A 13038-nucleotide genomic window follows, 5' to 3' on the forward strand; every position below is an offset into this window, starting at 1 on the left:
ACAGACAGGCCCAAATAAAGCTGTTTCGGGTTACTTTGGAGGTATGCTGCTTAAATGATGAATGCGTCCTGAGGCCAGAAGCCTCACCAAAGCCATGCTCCAGTCCTAAGGACTGGAGCGCAGCTTTGACACAGCTTCTGGCCTCTTAAGATGCATGTGTCATTTAAACAGCATAGATCCAAAGTGACCTGAAGCAGCTTTATTTTGGCCTGTCTGTATGGGCCCTTAGTCTGCCTTCCCTCACTATACTGCATAGCACTGGGAAAAGTGCCATCGCTATTGTAGTGCGCCACCATGACTCCAAACAGTCTCTCCTTATTCAAGGGAGAAAAGGGTATAAGGCTGGTTCTCTTGAAAAGGCTCAGTTTGAAGGACTTTTTCAACAGCCCTTCTGCTGAAAAAGGAGGATTTGTTTATGCTGTGGCAACAAAAGTCAAAGGGACTCATTAAAAGTAAGTGTAATTTAATGGTTCCAATAGTCCAAAATCCATAAAGATCAGGCACTTGTTGTTCCCACTAACATTTGTGGATGGTTTACAATGTGAGTAACACCTAGTGGTGTTAGCAACATCTTATTTTTTGCACAGCAAACAATACATTCAGTGGTTCACACGCTTTAGTCCTCCAATACTTTGGACTTCACAATACCTGATTGTTGGCCTAGCTGGTTCTGGGAACTAAAGTCTAACACACCCAGAGGATGAAAATGTGGGAATCAGTGATCAAGTTTAATTCCCAGTTACATACATCTAGGCACACATGGAGCCCTTCTGGCAAACTGATTTTTCTCTCATGTCATTCTCCATTGTGATCCCTTTGTTATTCATCCCCCTTATGTATGAGCAAGGCACTTCACTGATCTGACCAAGACTAAGTTGTTGTGGTTTGCTATGTTTGATCCCAGACAAGAAGAAGAAACTGTAACCATGGGGACAGAGGTGGTGGATTTAGACTCTTAGCTGGATCACGTCATTCCCTCTCATACCCTGCCATTTCCCTCCGAAAGATAATTCCGCATCTAAAAATATCACACTCACAGAGCACCTAATAAGGGCAAGGCCAGCTGGTCCAGTGATATCAAAAATGAGAATGGGGAGCTGAGAGATGGTTGTGGATTGTGTATGCTGCTATTAAGAAACTTGGTGACACGCTTCTAGCTTGAATGAAAGCAAAAAAATAGTGTTGGGAACAAATTTCCCTTCAATATGTAGTTACCTTACTCAGGATGTTAATTATTGGCAGTGGCACAACTACATCCTACTACATGCTGTAATGAGTTAACAGTATTAGAGGAGACACAGTATATTCAAGTCAACCCACCTTTCTGTACTGTATTTCAGGGGTGAGGAGGAAGCAAATCTAGATCTATTGATAGATGTTTCAGTGACAAGCAGCAGCTTTTTAAAAAATGTATGATTCCCAGTTGTTCTACACTAGCAATACAAGATCTTCCATCTCCAAAAGTGGGGATCTTTTCTTCTATCATGGGGAAAGGTCTAGGACCCCATGTGTAAAAGGAGCTCAATAGTGACTTTGGGCAAGTCATGTGCTTTCAGCTTCAGGGGAAGGCAATGGCAAACCTCTTCTGAACAAATCATGCCAAGGAAATCCCATTCTTAGGGTCACCATAAGTCAGAAATGACTTGAAGGCACACAACAGCAACAAGACTGAACCAAATCTGTACCTTCATAACTCCTCAGGTGAAAGGCAATTCAATGCATGTAGCTTTCTGAGAAAAGATAACTTCGAAAACGTGGATCAAGGTGCATGTCAGCGGGACCAATTCACACCTTCAAAACGCACCTCCTGGGGAGAAGTGCTTTGAAAGTATGGATTAGGCTGTGGATAGCTAACATTAAATTCTCAACTGGTCTGATTAGTGCTTTCCCAGTTGCCCTTCACAGTAAGATGGGTTTGTATGGATATTACTAGAACTGAACCCACCCCAAAGTTACCAAAAAATGTCTCATGCACTTTTATAGGACACAGATGACCCTGATAGAGTATGCTCACATAGGTCTCCCTTGACACATTAACAACAACAAGCTGGATCCCACTTGTGGTCCCAAGATTCTCCTCTCTTTCATAAGGCGTTGCAAAATGAAGTAGAGTGAAACCTCATCAGGGCTTCAAAGGACCAACATGTCTTTAAAAGATATCCATGGCCCCATACAGACTGCCAAAATAAAGCTGCTTCGGGTCTCTTTGGAGGTATGCTGTTTAAATGATGCATGGGTCCTAAGAATCCGGAAGCTGCACCAAAGCTGCACTCCAGTGCTTAGGAATGGAGTGTGGTTTTGGCGCGACCTCTGGACTCTTAGAACCCATGCATCATTTAAATAGCATACCTCCAAAGAGACCCGAAGCAGCTTTATTTTGGCAGTCTGTAACAGGCCCATATGTTAATTATTTTTAATATCATATAGCACCTGTGTGTAGATTGCATTTTAATAAATTGAATTAGATCTTCTGCCATAAAAAGATGGAAGAACTAATATGAACCACTCAATAGCATATCATCATAACAACATAAACATTAGGACACTGTCATATTGAGCTATATGCTTGCTTACTACATAAGCATGCTAATAAGATGAAACTTACTCTCTCCATGAGCCCTGCATAAACATCCAAACACTAAATAGTTATCATTGCTTGACTACATTAATTAGTACACCATACGGAACTCATTCTGATAATAAAATTAAGTTTCCAAAAAAGTCCATTAAGTTTTCCTGCCGCTTGGAAGGCACTATATTATGAGACCACTTACAAGGCCTTGTACAGTTGTGTACAGTCTTAAAACAAGAAAAGAGTGTGGCTAATTCTATAGATAATTGCATGTACCTTGGCAAGGAAGACATACATTGCCTTTGCAAATGGGATCAATTAGGTATATATGAATGGTCATTTCCAACAGCAGCAGCTGACCAGGATCTAATATAATCTCCCAGAGACGGTAGCATCATTGGAATAGAATTACATAGACAGGGCAAAACTAATCAACAACGGCCATAAGGAAATATCATACCACACATGGCTCCACAGCTGTTTCCATGTCAGGCTGAGGCCCCCAAGCTGAACTCTAGAAAGCAAGCTATTGAAATATGGGAAGCTATTTTAGATTTTTGTTGTCACAAAGACAGTCATATTTCTGGGATAAAGAATCTATCTGTGGCAGGTGGAGCCTATTAAAGCTGTGAACAGTTGCAAAAACTAAGCCTTCTTAGGCTTAAAAAATCCAGAGCAGGGGGGGCCAAAGGAATAGGCATGTTGTAGAGGGGGCACAGTATTTATCAAACACTTTGGAAAAACTGTGGGTGGTCTTTCTATAGGCTATGCCATAGATGAATGCTGCTCTTTCCATCAAGAGGTTTTGTTCTCTCTCCGGGGATATGAAATAAAATCATAGCAAAAAGTCACTCATTACTTCTCATGGCTTTAGTTTTCAATGCTTGAATAGTGCTTCTGCATATATATACATGCAAGTCAGCACTGCATATGTCTGATTAAGTGAGCTGTAGTTCATGAGCCAGCATGGAGTAGTAGTGGTTTGAGTGTCTTCCACAATAACATAAGGCTCCACTTGGAATACTGTGTCCAAAGGAGAGCGACTAAAACAGTGAATGGTCTGGAAACCCTGCCCTATGAGGAACGACTTAGGGAGCTGGGGATGTTTAGCCTGGAGAAGAGAAGGTTAAGAGGTGATATGATAGCCCTGTTTAAATACTTGAAGGGATGTCATATTGAGGAGGGAGCAAGCTTGTTTTCTGCTGCTCCAGAGAACAGGACACAGAACAACGGATGCAAGAGACTCCAGCTCAACATTAGGAGGGACTTCTTGATAGTAAGAGCTGTTCGACAGTGGAACACACTTCCTCAGAGAGTGATGGAGTCTCCCTCCTTGTAAGTCTTTAAACAGAGGCTGGATGGCCATCTGTCGGGGATGCTTTGATTGAGAGTTCCTGCATGGCAGAATGGGGTTGGACTGGATGGCCCTTGTGGTCTCTTCCAACTCTACGATTCTACCTGTTTCTGATGTAATCAAATATTGGTTTAAAACCAGAAAGGGTCATGGTTTCTTCCAAAGAATCTTGGAAATTGCCTAGTTGACAAGATTATATTCTGTTAGAGACCATAACCTCCTGAATGGTGTAGTGGTTTGAGTGTTGGACTATGGCTCTGAAGAGCAGGGTTTGAATCCCCGCTCGACCATGAAGCCCACTGGGTGACCTTAGAGAAATCACACTCTCTCAGCCTTAGAGGATGGTAATGGCAAACGCCTTGAAGAAACAGGACAAGAAAACCCCATGACAGCGTTGCCTTAGGCCGTACTTCCTTCGTTTGAAGATTTGGAACTGAATAAATCCATTAGACACTTTCTTTTCACTTCTTGATCCTCTGCCTCTACGTGAATTCTTCATCCACCTTTTTTACCTTTTTACCTCTTTCAACTTGTCTTGTAAATCATTTCAAATTAATCTAAACTTTTCCAGTTTACTAATCCAAACTGAATATGATTGTCACTGTCTTCATACTAAACCATCGAAACACCTTGTAATACAAATTATGCATAGATGCATAAATCATGCATAACTGATTTACAATGAATCTAATAATTGAAGCCTAATGTGTTTTCCTCTCCTCATCTAAGGTTCAAACAATCTATTTGCGGCTTCCATTCTTCCACAAAACATGCTATGCTTCCTTGTTTCGGTGGACAATTCAGTTTATGCATCTTTACTAGTTCATACAGCTTGAGAAGCCAATCTTGTGAGGGGCTATTGTTGTCTTTCCACTTTTGCACATAACAGGACCACCAAACATGGAAGACTGTCCCAATCTCTATTTGCTGAAGAACATAAACATGGAACTATTGCACTGATGTGGCGAATGTGGATTCCTCCCAGGCATCTGCTTGACCATTGCCTTAACAGAATGCAGGACTAGAGAGGACTTTGGTCTGATCCTGAACAACTTTTTTAGCAATCCCAGAATCCCAAAGTTGGAAATGACCCCAAGGGTCAACTGACAACACACGCATGCTCTATGCAAGAATCCACTGGGAACCATATAATCTCCATTAAAAAACCTCCAATGCAAAATCTAAGGATGGTTAATCCCATTGTTAAACAGCTCTTACCATCTGGAGGTTTTTTCTAATGTGAGCCTCAACCCTTTCCTGTATTTTGAATCCATCACTTTGGGTCATACCCTGTGGAGCAGCAGAAGATAATCTCACTTCATCTTCTTAGGTCCACCTAAAACATACTGGTCTACAAACCTTCCGTCTCATTTCTAATTTCTCTTCTCCCTCTGTCCTTGATTTCTGTTTTTCCTAGCAGTCATGCTTCCAGAGAGTAAGATCCTAGTGCTACCAATCAAAACACACCATACAGTTAGCCTGTCATTTCCTCCTCAGTGAATTTTCTGCAGTAAGAAACGTGGTGGCAAAACACCGGCAGGTTACACAAAAGACAACAATACATGGACTAGTCATGTAATTCTGCAAACAATGCAGGCCAATTGCACAATGAAAGACTTTTTCTGGAAACAACTCCAGTATATGATGAGGAATTGGAGTTTCAAAGGTCTGTTACTGCTTTTCAAACTGTCATCACCATTTACTAGTGTTTGGTGATGAAACATTTAGGCTCATTGGATGAAGTTATGAACTCTTAAAAACACACACACACAACCCGGGATACATTGGTGTATCAGTGATTAGATAGGTAGGTGGGTAAGTAGGTAGATAGAGATAGAGATGTTAGAGAGAGAGAGAAAAGATAGCCAGGCAGACAAGAGGATTTCTGCATTTTCAGAGATAGAAATTTAAAAGCTTGTTTTATTAGTTTAGTCCCCTCCGTCCAAACAAAAAATAAAAAATCCTCAGCAATCCACGAAGTAACTTCTCCAAGCTCTATTGAGAAGTCACTTGATTGGAAGATACCCATTTTGCCAGGCTTAAACTAGGGAGCTCCACTGCCAGGGCCTGAGCACCCCCAACTGTTGAATGGTGGCATTACAACGGGCCATGCAAGCTTTTGCCCAGTTCCCAAGGTGTGGATCTGGACAGTGGCAGGTAGAGCACGTTTACACCAGATAACTTTTTAAAAAGAAGATTGTCTTGCAGTTTCAACAGCAGAGTGAGGGATTGGATGAAGGAAGTGTGTTTCCTCTCAAGAGCCAATAGCATCATGTGCCAAAGGAAAGCAACAACAGGTGTCCTCTGCCTTTCTCTTTCTCTCTCTCTCTGTTCCTGACCTCCGCAGCTCCCATGACCACCTAAGAAGATTGGCTTGGAACTAGACTTGAATTATTTCCATCCTCTGGCAGGAGATGAGACGGCAAGTCTCAGATCCTATTCAAGTCAATCCAGCATGGGGTGGATGGCTGGGATCGCCTACCATTTTCCTGCATCCTTGCTTTTCAACTTTCCATACTTGTCAAATGCGAACAGCAGCTGGCACTATTGCCCATCTGTTTCCAAAGCCTGCCCAACAGCTACTGCTGTGCAATCCGGCTCTCTGCAAAGATCCCTTTGCAATCCTGTCACAAGTTAGGCAGCCGCTCCATTGTGGGAAACAGTGCTTTTTGCATCACTCATTGGTTTAAGCTTTTAACTACCGGACTGCTGCACCTGAGTCAGACTGGAGCAGCTTATATATATACTGAGTGTGTAATTAGAAAATTATATACTACCGAGCCATCAGTTTCTGCTGAGGCCTAATTCAGCAGCAGAAGAAAGAAAGAAAAACCTCTGTATCTATCAGCAGCTTCCTTCTTGAGATGGTACTGCAAGGAGTAAGCCAAGCGCAGCCCTTAAGATTTTTCTTGAGATGGTACTGCAAGGGGTAAGCCAAGCGCAGCCCTAATATTTATTATATTAGATTTTATAACAAAAAACAATAACAAAAATAAAGCCTTAACAAATAGGTACACAGACGTGGTCAACAGTATTAAGTTATCTGAAGTACGTTATTCTAACCAATTCTATACTCTGAACATTTTGTAAGGAAGGAAGAGATATTGGGTGTGGGGGTCATTGAATAATAGAATTCAAAGACACCTCAATGGCCGTCCAGTCTAACTTCCTGCCATGAGATTCCACCTCAACATTAGGAGGAAATTCCCGACAGTAAGAGCTGTTGGACAGTGGAACACACTACCTCAGTTTGTGGTGGAGTCTCCTTCTTTAAAGGTCTTTAAACAGAGGCTGGATGACCATCTCTTGGGGGTGCTTTGACTGTGAATTCCTGCATGGCAGGGGTTGGACTTGATGGCCCTTGTGGTCTCTTCCAACTCTATGATTCTATGCAAGAAGACACAATCAAAGCACCTGAACAGATGGCCATCCAGCCCCTGTTTAAAACCTCCAAAGAAGAAGACTCTACCACTCTCCAAGGGAGCGTGTTCCACTGTCAAACAGCTCTTACTGTCAGGAATTTCTTCCTAATGTTTAGGCCAAATCTCTTTTCCTGTAGTTTAAACCCATTGTTCCAGGTCCTATTCTCTGGAGCTACAGAAAACAAGCTTGCCCCATCCTCAATGTGACATACTTTCAAATATTTAAACAGGGCTATCATATCACCTCTTAACCTTCTCTTTTTCAAGCTAAACATACCCAACTCCCTAAGTCACTCCTCATAGGACATGGTTACCAGACCTTTCACCATTTTGGTCACTCTCTTCTGGACATGCTCCAGCTTGGGTCCCCCAAGAGATAAACACATTAGTCTACTTCAATATAAATAGTACAGTATTTGAAGAAATGTCAAATCTTTCCAAAAAGCTCATGCTAAATAAGGTCAGTCTTAGGCCCCATTCACACTAGCGGGGATACGGGAAGATTTGATGATGAGATACTGAATCAAAGTTCCCACTATGTTTACCCCAATCAATCTCTCCGTGGCAATTTAACCCTGATGAAGTTCACATTACCATTTTTATCGATTTGTATCAAAGGGGTGGGCAAGATCTGCCCCCTGCACATTAACCTCTCCCTCTTGGATGCCCTGAATGGGATCAGGATCAAGTTCCCATTGGGGCTAGATGAAGAGTTAGGACTAGAGTCTTTCAAAACATCAGTAATTGTCCAAATATCCTGAATGGGATGGAAAAGCTGGAAGCAGTTGTAGCCCACAACAAGCCTGTGATTCTTTTCCGATTCTCATGGCATGCAGACTGGTTGCAGATGACGTTACCTCTCTCTATATTCATCTGATAGTAGAAACATACCTGTACATGACCAGCCCAAAATTGTACAAAGAGACACCACCACAAGATCAAAATACTTAATATGCAAGACTGGCCAAGTTATTCTGGTATCTAAGAAACTCTCACAAATCTCTGAGATTAAAAATAAATCCACAATAATAAAAAACATTGTTTGCTTGTCTGTGCTAGCTATAACTCATCAGGACATTGTGTTCAGTGCCTCAAAATGTGAGAGTATTTTACAGTTGTTATCCAAGTTGTAGTGCTGAATTTCAAACTGGAATTCCACCCAAGGGATGTGTCAGAAGCAAAGGGAGCAGCATATCCCATCAGGAAACCATGGTGGATGACTCAAATTTGACTGAATGGTTTTTTGGGGGGGCTTTTTTTGTTGTCATACAAGTGGCAACGTTTAAAATGTAAATTCTAAGTGAGGCTGGATTCCTAGAAGCAGAAGGGGGCCTGCCACAACTCTTGAAGAAATTGTGGAAGATGCCTCAAAATTTGACAGTTGGATAAAATAAATTGTAATTTTAAAAAACCAAGTTCCAGTGACCCACTTCAAGTCAAAATGTCAAATCAGATTTTGGATCTCATAATCTAAAGACAGTGTGGCATAGTGGTCTGAGTGTTGGACTATGACTCTAGAAACCAAGGTTCGATTCCCAGCACAGCCATAAAACCCACCAGGTGACCCTTGCCTTTTCTCCTGATTCAAAGTTTTCCCTTTACCCCAGTTGTTCTCAAACTGTGGGGCAGGACCCCCGGGGGGCATGGGAGTTGCTTAAGGGTGGGGCATCAGACTTGGAGGCCCCGATTTCCTCCCTTCTCCTCTTTCCAACATTTTTCTCTCCTGGAGAGGAAGAGGAAGTTGAGGGTGGTACTCGGAGCTTCTTCCTGAGAGAGGAAGAGAATGATTTCCTTATAAAATGTTAAAATATGAATATACATGAATGTGTAAAAGAAAATATGCACACTAAATAAACAAAATACTACGTTGAGCAGAGGAACAGTGGAGCATGATGTCCACATGTACTGTATATACTTATGTATTAGTCTAGAAATTTTAGTCAAAAAATTGACACCCCCCCCAAACTGGGTCAACTTATGCACAAGTCAAAAAAGGAACCACTCTCTTTCTTTGAATAGTTGCAAAAGGCAAGAGTTTAGTCCAATCCAGGAGCACCTAAAAGAACCCCTTTTACTCTCCACCCTGTCTCCACTTCTGACCTTTTTGAATGCCTGGATTGGAAAAGCCCAAACAGTTATGCTGCCAGAATTTTGTAAGTTCATTGGCATCGTTTTCTTTAGCTTCATCCTTTATATTCTTTGTTACATGCCTCTAAGTTTTACCCTCGACTTATCCACGGGTCAGATCAAAATCCATAATTTTGGCCCGAAAAAATCTGCCTTCGACTTATATGTGAGTATATACGGCAGATGTAAAGGGGATCACCAAGGTAAAAAGTTTAAGGAACACTGCTCTACCCCATCTGATTGTCAGAATTGTCACATATTAAGTGAATGTTACATTTTAAAGGTATATCCTTTCTTTCAAGGGCAAGTCTGAAAGAACGTCTTCAAACACTTTTTCTGTGGACATAGATCCTACATTAAACTGCTGAGCTGAATAAAGAGATGCCCAACCTCTGGAGAACTAGAGTTAGCTAGAGTTAGCTAGCTGGCTAACTGCTCAAAGGCTTCATGTTTCAAGTCTTCAGCTGTCTATTTAATGTGCATACATCATTTTGAGTCTATATACTCATATTTATTATTATAATTATTGCAAATACACAGGGGTGTGCTTATGGATTTCCCTTTGTGGGTGTGTCTGTGGGGCTCCTATGTATGAATTTACACTTTGAAATTTGCCCAAACCTCACTGTACAATTGTGGTCATGACAGCTATGATAAGGCAGTATATGCCAAGAAGAGAAGGTTGACATATTCACATACCTAAGTCCAGACTTGCTCACTGATCCAAGTAATTATGAAGAGACCTATTCTTCCTGGAGAGAGAAATTTCGACCATTGCCATCAAGCTCTCGGTAGCAATTTGTTCTTCCACAGATGTTCAGTTATCTTGATATGAAGACAGAAAAGGCAGTAATTTAATAAATGTAAAGATGATCTCCTGAACATATTATTTCCCCCGCCCTCACAAATTCGATGGGATTGTTTTTTTAACAGTCTGATTCAAACAAGGAAGGCAGCATCAGACATTGCACTCAGTTTCTTGTGGTCCACTCTGCAACCATAATATATATTTTTTCAAATGCAGTTTCAAGCCAGAATTGGCTGTGACTCATTCATCGGCTCTTTTTAAAGGCAAGGCTTCTCAGATGCTCAGAGCGTTAAAAAATGCCTCTCAAGCAAACCGGTTACTTCTTTTTCAAGTGTCTCGCTTTCTGGTTGGTGCTCTCCACTGTAGACGGTAAGGCTTTCATGTCTTTTTGTATTTTTTTTCCATTATTAATCAAAGCGTACGGATGAACAATAATGAAAGAGCTATGCTGTACTTTAATGTCAGGCATTAAACTCTAATGTACAAGTGTTGCTGATTGTGTAGGTAGAGAAAAGAGGGATGTTTTGTGCTGTTAACACTTTCAAGATCTGGTTGGGGCATTTTTATAGCTGGGCTGGTTTGTTCATAGTTTACCACACAAGGAAACTCAATGACCTTTTGCAGTGGCACTAAAAGATTTCCCTTTGAAGAGAGGGAGCAGAGGACTTATGCATATTTGTTTTTTGTGCCTATTTGTCTTATTCCACTAAATTCAGGGGAATGTCCCTGGGGTTATCCCACTTTCTTCACTACAAAACCAATCTATAAACTGGACAGCTAAGATTAGGGATATACATTCACTTCTTTCATTCTCACATGCAAGAACAATTATTTCAATTTTTACACACTCAAAGGCAAGGTTGCAATAATTTCTGTGTATTTTTAATTGATTTTTTAAAAAACATTTTGGGTTCCTGTTGCAAAAAAAAATGATTTGCAAAGGTTTGGGAAGAAGAGGAGGAGGAGGAGGAGAAAAATCAGACTCCTTGAGCAATTTCCAAGCCTCCCCAAGGGTCCTGCCCCACTATTCTAGGCAATTGGCTGCACTACCAAATCACTCTGTCAAGAGGTCCTTCTAATGTACAACCGAAATCTAATGTCCTGTAACTTAAAACCATTCAACCCATCCTCTGAAAAAATACCCATGTCATGAAGGAACCCGTGATCCTTTGGCTGCTTATGTCTCCATGTAACTATTCTTTTAATAATAAAAGCTGGCACGTTATTTATTGAGTCAATGTGGTGTAGTGGTTTAAGCATTGGACTATGACTCTGGAGACCAGGGTTCAGATCCCCACTATGCCATGGAAGCAAGTCTCACTTTCTATGCCTCAGAGGGAGGTAAACACAATCTCTGTCTGAACAAATCTTGCAATAAAATAAAATAAATGACAGGTTTGCTTTAGGGTCATCATAAATCAGAAAAGAGTTGAAGAGTTGAAGGCACACAACAACTCATATCTCATTTAACTTAATAAAATAATCTAAGCATCTTACAGTAAAATCCTCATCATTAACATCATGTCTAGTTTGGTCCTAAAGGCAAACAGTCTTAAATTCTAGGATCTGATGGCCAAGTACCTTGATTTTGGTTTACAGGTTTTTCTCTTGTCAGCTGCCTGGTCCAATGCACCCTCAAAACTAACACAACTGCCGTTTATTTTTATTTATGTATTTATTAGATTTATATTCCCCTGTTCTCCCAAAATAGTCATTTCTAATCACTCTACTTTTTTGTGCAAAGGCTCTTGGTTTTTCTCCCTGCTACAGAAAATTCCACTCTCCATTTATGCTCAAAACAGTTTAAATTCATAAAACTGTCTTTTATCACGATTCAGATTGACAAACGTTATTTAAGTCACATTGTGTAATATGTGCCCATCTAAAGATTGTTGGGCTGCTGCTCCCATCATCCCTTCTCATTGTTTATGCTTGTAGGAACTGATGTGAGACTGCAAAATTTCATAGGCTTACATAGATGTCCAGATACCAGAAAGGGAAAACTATGCTAGCTAGGGGCTGGTGGCATGAGAAAATCATCTCAACCACCTCAGTAACCAGTCATTGGCCATTGGGTCAGGAGGGCAAAACCAGGCCCAGATACTGTCCAGCAGTCCTTACACTGCTGTGTAAGGAGGTACTGGACATCTCCTTACGCAATATTGGGGAAAGCAGTATGCTAGTGTAGCCCCCAGTTAAACTACCATAAAGCCCTAATAAGATCCCATCCTATGTCCAATAATATTTGGATGGCCATACGTTCTCCATCCACAATTTTAACATATTCAAGTGAGTCTACCAAAAATATTTAAATGCTCCTGATGTTTTTAATTTTTAGTTTTGAAACATGCTTTTAATCCGCATAATTATAACTGTTACTTCCATGGAGTGGTAAATAGTAGGTTACATCTTGCTATTATAGCCATGGATTTCTATTTAACACAGAGTGCAATAAAAACTGCTTTTAATGCAGAACAAACAAATCACACCAAGAAAGCAGATGCCAAAGCGGCTTATATAGTAGAGTTCATAATTAGTCCAATTTGATCCTTTAAAAAAATCACCCAGAGTATGTGCTTCAGCTGTGCAATGTGTCAAGTTCTTAGAACTTGTAAACAGAAACAAGAATATCCCCAGTGCAGGATTATTCTTCTCAAATACTTGGAAGATGGATGAGGTATAATTGGGCAAGAAACAAGAAGGATGCCAAGATTTTTGACGTCTGAAAGTAATGGAGTCCAGAGGAAGTTGAAGG

This window comes from Sceloporus occidentalis, unplaced genomic scaffold (genome assembly GCF_023333645.1).
Source record: "Sceloporus occidentalis isolate IW3139 unplaced genomic scaffold, rSceOcc1.0.p SCAF_7, whole genome shotgun sequence".
Taxonomy (NCBI): Eukaryota; Metazoa; Chordata; class Lepidosauria; order Squamata; family Phrynosomatidae; genus Sceloporus; species Sceloporus occidentalis.